The sequence below is a fragment of the Malaya genurostris genome, chromosome 2 (assembly GCF_030247185.1).
Source record: "Malaya genurostris strain Urasoe2022 chromosome 2, Malgen_1.1, whole genome shotgun sequence".
Taxonomy (NCBI): Eukaryota; Metazoa; Arthropoda; class Insecta; order Diptera; family Culicidae; genus Malaya; species Malaya genurostris.
This window is the reverse complement of record NC_080571.1, coordinates 328,377,109-328,388,906: the sequence shown is the minus strand read 5'-3', so window position 1 is coordinate 328,388,906 and position 11,798 is coordinate 328,377,109.

Genomic DNA, 11,798 nt, shown 5'->3' with positions numbered 1-11,798 from the left:
CATTTTTTCTTCCGCCAGTAGAATCCCAGAACCAGTGAAAATCTAGTCTTATCTATTGAGGATTCTGCGTCCTCGTCTGTCTCACTCTATGGGGAGAATATCCGGTTTTGGCAGTGTGATGGTGAGTCTTTTCCGCCGGGTGTCGGGTGCTGCTGGTTTCTGTCGACGCTAAATGGGGAGCCCACCCGGATGAGCCCTGGATGTCGTCGTGTGTATACAGGCCATATCTCTGCTGTCCCGTTCCGGATGTGTTCTCTATCTCTTTCACGCTTGCAGGTACCGACGCGGTGGAGCAACGATTTTCATCATTTTTTTTGTTGTTATTGTTGGGTAGTTCTCGTTCTGTGTATACATGGCTAGAGCAAAGCCACACAAAAAGATGGGCTCTGGCAGAGTGCCTTTTCCAAGCGAAATGGAATGAAATGAATTATTGATTTTGTGATAAAAGTAAATAGCTGTTCTCTTTGTTCGAGGTTTGTTACGCTGGAGATGAAGTTTTGTGATTTAGAGTTACAATGGATTTCGGTAATTATTTTATTTCCTGATGGTAGGTTATAAAATTTAGATCTTATGGCTGATTTTAGGAGTAAGTTTAAGATTCTGCAAGCATAGAAAGTGTTACAGATTTTAAGAATGCCTTTGTTTCCAGATAAATCTTTTTGTTTAGTTTAATTCCATAATTGAACACGATTCAAGAGAAAATTATTGCTAAACATAAGATTTGTGTTTAGTTGATTTGTTCGATGTATATAAAAATATTTAGAATAGACTGCATAATCTTTTGTTCCAGCAGCAATATCAAATCTATTAATGATCATTTTAACTATGGTAGAAATCATAAATTTTTCCCTTGTGCAATATTCTACGAAGACAATGGATTTTTGCAAAGAGCTTGAGCTTGAGCTTGACTAACACAACAATTTACAGCTGGTTGCTACTTCCTACTGATACAGAGAATTTCTAGATGATCAGACCTGGAACTGACAAATCATTCTTCAGGTAAGCCCAGAATTCAATTCAGTATCGGCGCCGAACGACGTTAGACGAACGTAGATCGTCTAACGAATAGGAAGGGATGTTAGTCCAACACTTGTTATTAGAGTCCGTATATACACTGCGCACTCCACAAGTGTCATGGTAGAAGGATATTTGCACGTATAAATTTGAGTAATGGTAGTATTGGCGCGCGGTTTGGAATGTTCCGGTTTCGAATGCTCGAATGGAGCACAAAACTCATGGACATCCCGAGCGAATGCTTCAACAATATCCGATAATGAAATCTCGGAAAGTTATGATTCACAGTTCTTATTCGTGGAAACTAAAGGAAAATTTTTAAACTCTATCGTAGAACGAATAACAATTTCCCTATTTTTTTCTAAATAAAATTGATTGCTACAGTATAAACGAGCGAATAGGATTCAGGCAGAATAGTTAATTTATCATAGTGACATATTGAAATCATCCGAAAGCTCTATTTAACAGAAAAAGTACGTGTATTAAGCATTATATAGATTATATCGAACCATTTCAAATTATCGAACAAAGGTTAACAGACTTTACACGCGTTCTAATTGATTATTATTTCCACTATATTATTACTATTTACCACGAAAAATTGTATTACTTTATGTTTCGTCTTATACTCGTCAGTGCTGAGCAGTTTAAATTGAACTGATTAACACTCAAACGCTCGGGTAGGGATTTTCAACGAAATTATTTTTTCAAAAAATCATAGCTCTTGATACCGTTGATCAATTTCGATGCTTCCAGTGTAAATAAAACCAGATTTTCTTCTAGTCCATGCTGACTCATACGGAACCGCAGCGGTTCAAAAACACCGGAGTTATTCCAGATCTCGTTGGGGTATGTCTGTTCTGCAGTTAGAAGTATGTTATGAAGGTGGCAAAAAGTAGTTGATCAAAAAACTCTAAGTGGAAAGTACTTTGAATTTACATCAAAATCTCGAAAATATGCAGATCAACTAAACTGGAGTTCCCAAATTAGTTTTGAAAGTCTTTTAACAACTTGAAAAGTCCTGAGATGAAATGCCATGTCAAATTTCAAGCACAATTCTATGGGACCACAATCCGGATTTACCGGAATTGGACATTGCATTTTATGAGCGCTAGTAAGTCCTTCACATTTTATACAATTTCCGTATTAATCCCATACTCATATAAAATTTTATGTATCAAAAACTTCTAACGGCAGAACAGACATACCCCAACGCGATCTGGAATAACTCCGGTGTTTTTGGACCGCTGCGCTTCCGTATGAGTCAGCATGGACTAGAAGAAAATCTGTTTTTTTGACACTGGACGCATGAAAATTGGTCAACGGTATCAAGAGTTATGATTTTTTGAAAAAATAAATTCGATGAAAATCCCTACCCTAGCGTTTGAGTGTTAATGCTCAACTCGGCAGCTCAATTTGAACCGCTAAGCAGACGTTTAGTTAACGCTATTTACGAAACACTTTTTTATTATATTCTTTATTATTATTCTTGATGATACAAATGCTCTGCACTGACGAGCCTGAGACGAAACATTAAAATTGGTAATGTGTGCCTACTGAACAAAAATGGCTTTTTAGTTAAAGCCCCTAAATTACACGAAAAATGCTTAATATTCATTGTTCACGGCAGCCGGCTACCGAGAAAAAAATATTTATTTATTCACAAGAGATAGGTGATCAAACATTATTAGGTGATCAAACAAGTATTTTCCAACTATTTATTCGATATATATATATATATATATATATATATATATATATATATATATATATATATATATATATATATATATATATGTATATATATATATATATATATATATATATATATATGATATCTCTGTTATTTACATTGTAATATTAAAGGATTTTCGCAATAGGTGATTTCTATCATCCAATTTATAAGACAAGCAATGATATGAAAGAAGCAAAAAATACAAAACAAAACTTTTCTTGGCTAGATGGAAAAAGACAAACAATCATTTGTCGTTATATTATAAGAAAACACTGTTTGTTAGTCTAGTCTACCTGCGTTATTGTTTTAGCCGTTGGTGGTGAGCAAGTTCGAATGAATTCGATAACAAAAATTCTCTACGGTCAGAAATCTAAATAAAGGGTGGCGGTTCGCATTTGAATAATCGATTATCACCAGCAAGTCTAAATCGATAACTTTCGCCTGTTTGAAATGTATTGAGATGTGTTCCAAACTATTAAAAATGAAAACTGAAAGAGAAACCATTAATTTATGTTCTGTAATTGATATTTCAGTTATCATGATTGGTTTACCTTTTATATATTATCACGAACCAATTCGAATGTCTACTAGGGTATATCATATTCACAGATATGTCTATAAAATCAATCGATTTTACTAAACAGATTCTTTGCCACAGATGACAGATTTTTTCTAAATTCTCAAATTTCTCCAGATTTTTAACGATATTTCGAAAAACTGACAGATTTTCAGAGCTTTTGCGCAGCTTTTCAAGCTGATATACTGATTTAAAATGGCAGCTCTGATGTTTACATGAACCTCATTTGAAGGCCAGTACTGCCAGCAATTATCGCCTTTTACAACATGGAAGCAGGAATCCAGTGGATCTATTCTTGGTTAAGTTATTTTCCCGCCGCATTCCACACGGTCTCTAGAATGGTCCTGTCAGAAGAGAGATAATAAAGGGTGATTTTTTTGCTGGTATTTATTTGGCAACACTGTTTTTTGACGCGTGATTCGTGTCTTGTGTCTTTGTCAAACTTGTTCAGTTTGGTCTATAATTTAATCATGAATCGTCGTTTGGTCATTTATTCATGCTGGCAAAACAAGAGGAAGATCTACTTTTTTATCGAAAAATTGTGTTCAACGACGAAGCTCATTTCTGGTTAAATGGATTCATCAACAAACAAAATTACCGCATCTGGAGTGAAGACCATCCAGAAGTATTGCAAGAGCTACCACTGCATCCTAAAACAGTCACTGTTTGGTGTGGATCATTGACAGGTGGTTATTCGTGGGAACCGGCCGATATGTCGAAGAGAGTGTGCCAAAATCGGACCTTGCGCATGGACCAGCTTCACACATTAAATTATACTGATCGTTTTATCGATTCAAATAAAGATTTCATCAACTTTCTCATTTTTTGTGGTTTGTTGAAAATCAAATCCCATGCCTCTAGAAAAATCACCCTTTAGGCTAGGACAAGACCTAACAACTTCTTATTCTTCCTTCCGAATCATCCTTCTCGTCATTTTGGCCCTGTGGGATAAACACCAACGCATCGGCTACAGTGTAGCCATATCTACAGATTTTTTCAATAACTTTATGCTAAGAAAAAAATATTTATTTCATTTAAATTTTTAGATTCGGATTTTGTTTTGCAATGAACATGAAAAATGTTTTGGTGGATGAACTTTTTAATATATATTAACACTTAAAAACAATTATTTGAGCTTTGATGACAAAACACGAGATATCTCATGTTGAACGCATAACCGAATCCATTGTTGACGTATTTCCAGATCTTTTGGAAACCGGAAAAATTCAAGTTTCGATAGAAATGCTTAGTGCGACCACAGTGTGGAACAACACAGTTCATTATTCTCGTAAAACTAAACACACTTTCGAGTTTATACTAATTTAACAAATTTTTTTGGTTACACTTTAATTCACTAAAAAGAAAAACGGCTTGATGCTGATTTTAATTACACAGTGCTGCCATTATAATCATTTATTACAAATGAGATTGAAAAAAGTGAGACATTCTTTGAAAATTTTCATTTTCATTGGTGAGCTAAAATTATACATTTTAATAATTATACTTTATACTTGGCATCATTGCTCACGTACCCTGCAAAAGTTTTTTCTTTTCACAATATGCGGGTAGCAACATCAAAATCAGCCAATCAGAAACTAGTCCATTTTGGAACAAAAGCAGCCCTCCCAGTTGTCAGGTCTTGTCTTAGCCTTTAGGTAAATTATATCTTCTTGTGAACCCCAGCCTCTTGGATTTTTTCAAAGATAAAGTAATTTTTTCAAAAATAAAGTAAAATAATACATTTTTAAGATACTTTATCAACCAGGTATTTTCCTGAAAAAGACACCAAAATTTAAATATTTTAGTATAAAATTTGGAAACATTATCGTTTAGATTCTGTGAATACGGTTTTCCGGATAAACTGACGCGATTATTCAAAGCAACGATGGATAGAGAGTGGTACGATCTTCCGAAAGTCCGTTGAAAAGATATTGTGAAACGTAACCTTGAGAAGATGACGGAAACATACATCGGACTGCAAGCCGAAACTTGGCGTATTGGAGTGGCTATAAATGCTTAGCAAACAAAACACATGACAGGAAGAGGCTCTAAAGAAGAAAGACTAGGGTCCCCACCACGAATATTGATGAACAGCGACGATATCGAGGTGGTTGACTAGTTCGTGTATTTGGGCTCACTGGTGACCGCCGATAACGATATCAGCATAGAAATTCAGAGCCGGTTTTTGGCAGGAAATCGTACATATGAAAAATCATTCGATCGAGTAAAGTACGCGACCGCACAAATTTGACCATCTACGAAACGCTCATTAGACCGGCTGTTTTCTATGACCACGAGACCTAGACTATGTTCGCCCTTAGTATTTTCGAAAGAGCCATCTCTGGGGGAGTGCACATGAAAGATGGAACGTGGAGACGGCGTATGAATCACGAATTGCAACAGCTGCTAAAAGAAACACACACTTAAAAAAACCCTGTGATTTTACATCTTATTAGATGCACATAAATGGAGCGTCGCAGTTCACGGAAATTTACGTGGAAGAACATTTAATATTGGGTCTAAAGCTCCATGACATGAAATTCATTGAAAAAAAAAATAATAGTGTAGCAACCACCGCGACTTGAACCGAGAATCATTGGATCGCAAGTTCGTCTGATAATCGACTGAGCCACAGAAGCATGCATCTGCTTGGCTGGTAAAAGATGTATTTGAATTCATACAGCAGGTGCTGCTTACAGAACGCAAGTTACAGTCGAAACCAGTAACATTCAAGCTCATCTAACATTAAGTCATTACAAATGAGATTTTCCGTCATTAGACAAATTAGGTCTTTATGAATTACATCGTATGAGGGATTAAGTCACCTGTAAAATTCAAATTGTTTTTGGTGTGCACCCATCGTACGAACAGCTAAAATTGTCATGTCATTAGGATGTTGGTGAAAATGGTTCTTGAATCTGATCCGGCTGGGACAAGAGAAAGAGGATCGCGGCGAGAGAGGTGGATCGATTAAATGGAGGGCAATCTACAAAGTATCCTTGCCTTGAGTGGTTGTCGACGAGCAGCCATAAACCGAGTTAGATAGAAACGTATGCTTGATACAGCAAAGGATAGAACTAAAGCTGTTAGGAAAGGTAAGGTTTTATTTCGGAGATGGCTGAACCGATTTTCACGAACTTATATTTAAATGAAAGGTCTTGTTGTCCCATACAAAATTCATAAATATTTTTTTAATATATAAAAAATAATATGTGTACTAGCTTTTCTCGGAGTTTGCAAGACCGACTTTCCCAAACTTAGATTCAAGTGAAAAGTTTTACGGTTTCATGCGGAAACTGTACCGGTTTCGAATCTATAGGGAGTTTTGATTTGTAGATTTTACTACGAACAAATTTTCAAATTTCTTTTCAATGAACAGTTTTTTTTAAAGAATTCCACTGTATTATTTATGAAGGTATGAGTGATATGAGAAAGGCATCATTATACCTACTAGAAGGATTAAATCAGGTTTTTTTTCCTCATGTATGCACGATACCTGCCTTGTTTGAGTTTGAACGCGCAAGTTTATTGTTGAATATATAATGCAAGATACAAAATAAATCTTTCAAAAACTTTAAAGACATTCCGGATATTTTGATTTGGGGTGCCTGATGGACCTAGAAGTTCTTCAAATTCTAAACGAATTTTCAATTAACTGATACTGCTACCCATACATTCCACAAATGAGATTTATTTTCAATTTGTTTCGTTATGACGTAACAATCGGTTATCGGTCGCTATGAACTTTATTTAGTTTTTCATCTGTATCTAACGAAAAATAGACTCAGGAAAGAATGTTGAATGAAATAGCAAAAATAAAAATTCGGGAAAAATTTACTCTGGGACAGTCCCGCTACTATTAATTTCTGTTGTTTCATTAATCATTCTTTTGAGAAAAAGTTCATTTCTTAATAATTCTTCATACATGGAAGTATTGTAGAGTATGTTATATTGTATCACTCTATGCTACTTCATTTTTGAGAAACACAGTCTGTTCTATAGCAATCGATGTGTTAAACTTTATTGATGAAACTATAATATTTCAACATTCAATCAAAAGAATATAGAAGTTTGCTATAATAAAATACTGAAATCCAACCCCTAAATTTCAAACTTCGGTATAAAACAAGTTCAACTTTATTTTTACCCCAAATAATATATTTTTTTCGGAGAAATAATATTTTTTTCAATGAATGTCCTCTACAAACACTCAGATATCAGATATCGATGATCTTCAAATGAGCCGAAACAAACCAACAGTTTGCTTGCAACATCCGATACCTTAAAGAGAAAAAATTCACTTATCTGCATTTATTTTGAATTTATAATTCCATCTCTAGAGAGAACTTCCATGAAGACTCAGTACACAGAACCTGAGTCTAGCGATTTTATAATTTGGTCCGAATTATTGCAACTCAACAGCTTCGACACCATCACGAGCAGCATGTTGCGCCTCGTTCCACCGATAAATAGAATCGGCTCCATAATCCTTCACCGGCATTTTCCTGAACTCACATTTTTTACGATTGCTTATGATAATTTTTCACCCCACTAAACCGTTGATTTTCGCCTGGCGTTTGCTTTCCACCTTATTGTTGTTTCATTTTTTGAATCCAAACTCTCACTTTCTTGCGACCACGAAACCATAAATGTCAAATTATGTTTCTGAGCTCGTAAAAAGACGGGTGTGGCTGGTAGTAGCTGGAGAGCAAGGGCGGCGAATTTACCACCCAACTCTCATTTCATTTACATGAAATAAAATATACACGAAAGGTCCGCGCGTCCAATACCGTGCTAATTTAGCTAAAATCTTGACTTTCACGACTTGAAAATGGTCGTTCGACATTTAGAAGAGGATTTGCGTTCATTCTTCCATCGGTTCGGCGTAGGTTATTTGTTTCGTCGTAACAATTTGATGGGTCCTCTCCTCTGTTGGGCGTCTATACGTATTGTACGCAGTACGAGTTGTTCGGGGATTTTTACTGTTGCTGTAGTTTTCTTTTCATGACAGCAGTCATGTCAGTGTCGAGGAACTTTCGAGATGGATGGCAACGATTGATCGGTGGGGATTTTTTGAGGAGTTCAATCATCAATCATGCATTCGTGACTAGGCGTTAGTAAGGAAACTAAGTAGTATTCTGATATCCTAGAAGACGAGAAGTTTAACCAGAAATGGGTGGTGGTCAATGTGATTATTGCTTTGTCCATGCGAACCTACTTTGTTCGATGATTGCATAAATGAAGCATGCTCATTTTGTGGGGTCAAAGCTGAAAAAATAGCAAATGGTTTCAACAATATTTCGGATCAGAATTGGACCTAGTACTTTGGAATGCAAATCATATATTTTATCTTGTATAATTGAAAATTTTGTCATGATTTTTCTTTGGAATACGCAAGTATATTGTCTTCTTTGTATTGGAACTGATATACATCCCGAAAAATTCTGATTTCGCCCCCTATAAAAACAATTTCGATTATTTCATTAGTTACTTTCATTCTTTCATTATTAATTATGAATTATTATTCAAGAGTTCAATTCAACCGTTGGATACGAAAATACTGTTCAGTTTACTAATAAGACATATATCATTATATTTTTCAAAGATCGAAACATGTTCTTTTCATTTTTATTTGCTTCATGACTTTAGGCTCAACGAGACAGTTTTAACAAAATTAAAAATTTAAAGTTTTAGTACTGGATTTCATGAGTTTCCAAGTAACATGTTAAATTTTAATAAATACTTTTAGAGTTGCTTTAAAATGTAGAATTATAACTTTAAACTACACTAAAGCATACTAAAAACCACTATAAGATCATATTCCAGTGAAGTGGACCAGAAGGTTTATAGAGTAAAATGAAGAGCCAGTTCGAACCTGAGTTATATCTATTTCGAAATTCAATAATGTTTTGAAACCATCTTCACGATTAACATTAAATGTAAATTCTGCCATAAATAAACTGTCATTTAGATAATATTTTTCATGAATATCTGTGGATCAAGAATTATAACTAATTGAATTAAATGCGGTTTTTGCAAAAGTCTTACCAAAAAACAAAACTTTAGCGTCAAAAAATGTGCAGGCGTTCTGGAAATGAATGTCATTAGAATTTTCCTTTTTTGTATTTTGAAATTTATTTGATGTCAATAAATGCTGCATCAAAATAGCGGCTAGGAAATTTTCTTTAATGCAAATGACACAACCTAAGCAGTAATAAATCCTTTAGTACACCACAAATGTATTATAAATGTAATTTAAAAGCAATTGCTATGAGTGAAACTGTCATCCAATGAACACACACGCGCACACACAAAACGGGTTTTGTGAAAGAATTGAGTTGGCAACAATGTTCTAAAGTGTATGCTTGAAAGTAACTACAAAGTCCATATAAATTATAAATAAAACTTAAAGATATTCGAATTGCAAGGGATAGATGGAGTAAAATGCACCACCTATGGAAATGTAGCTATATCTTAACTATAGAGAATAACAGGGAAGAGTTTCATGCATGACTATCTTCCGTAATCATTATTTCTCAAAATTACTCGCTGAATACATTGAAAATTACATGAAATATCTTATTTTCTAAAACCCTTATAAGTTGTCTATTGAAATACCGGAATTTTCATTCTCTCAACGTTGGTAACACTTTTATACACATTCTGTCAAATTTTGACGCATATCGTACGATTAGTTTTTGTTTGGCGTCTATACGAAGAAGTCGAAAAATTTTCGTGTGGCTATTTTTATAATAGATGAAAATTTAGAACAACGTGCGTGCATCAAATTTTGGGTTGCAAATGGATTTAAGTGTTCCGAAACGTTGAAAATGTTAGAAAAGGCCTTTGATGAATCGTGTCTAGGAAAAACACAGGCATACGAGTGGTATAAACGCTTCAAAGGTGGTCGTACAAGCTTGGATCATGATGAGATCCCTGGCCGCCCAACAACATCTGTTACTGAAGAAAACATTGAATAGGCGAAGCAAATCGTGTTGCAAAATCGTTCTGTACCGATTAGAGAGATTACTGTGTTGTTGGGCATCTCATGGATCAGCCGAACACATTTCAACTGATGTTTTGGGTTTGAAACGCGTCGCTTCTCGGCTGGTGCCAAAAAAGCTGAATTTCATTCAAAAACAGCGTCGTGTTGATGTGGCCAAAGAGATGATTTCCAACGCAGATAGTGACCCCACATTCATCGAATGCATCATAACTGGTGATGAGGTGTGGATCTATGAATATGACGTCGAAACCGCACAACAATCGACCGAATGGCGCTTCGAAGGCGAGCCGTTGTTCTAAATTTTCATCCATTATAAAAATAGCCACACGAAAATTTTTCAATTTCTTTGTATAGACGCCAAACAAAAACTAATCGTACGATATGCGTCAAAATTTGACAGAATGTGTATAAAAGTGTTGCCAACGTTGAGAGAATAAAAGTTTACCGATTGGATAAGCGCGGGAATTTTTAAATGAAAATTCCGGTTCTTTTTTTTATCATAAGGTATATGCGGGGCATGACGCCCTATCGTGGAAAACATGGAAAATATACATTCTAAATTACGCGAAGGGACGATTATCTGAATATAAAGGAAGGATGATCTTAAACAACGGGTAAACATCCACCAAAACAACGGATTAAAGCTCATGACAACCACGGGGCAATATGCACCCTTATAAAGCTTCTTCTTCTTCTTTAAAGAAAGCTTTAGACTTTTCGTTGACGAAATATTTGCCAGGTGTAAGATTGTTCACTATTATTCATTAAATTGATAACTTATGGATAATTATTGTAGCCAATTCTTGAACATTTTGCCTCACACAATTCGGGTCGTTTTGCCCCCAACAATATGAGACGATAAATTTGTCCATTTTTCTATAAAATTGCAAATACATCGTCTGTATTAGAACTAATTTTAGAAACCCGAATGATTGGCAAAGAAGTTCACTGGTTACAAAATTAAAATCGTCTTCCTCACCCTAGAAAAAATTTTGTTTTATTGTACCCTCTTATCTTTAACTTATGACGTATACATTGCTATATGTAATTGTCGACTTGCAAAAAAGAAATCCCACTCTAGATCTAGGGGTAGGTGTGGAACCACCGATCGGAATGGGACCACTTTTTCCTATATTGACGGAAAAATTTAATTTTGTATATATTTCCAGATATGCTTAAAACTTCATAGTATTATCTTGTGATGAACTTCCAGCTCAAGTAGATATTCTTCGAAAAAATGGGTCATCTGAGAAAAGCAAGTGGTGCGTTTCGCTCCAAGGGCTCTATTTTATCCCATCTACTCTTACATTTCTCTTTTTTTCTGTCGTCCCGGTCGTAAGCAATGAATAGCAGTAAATAAATAAATTCAGTACATCTACCAAGTGAATAGCTGTCATTCCCGTTTTCCCATTCCAGTTCATTTGTACGTAATTTTTAATTATTGAATGTTTTTTGCCTTTCTCATA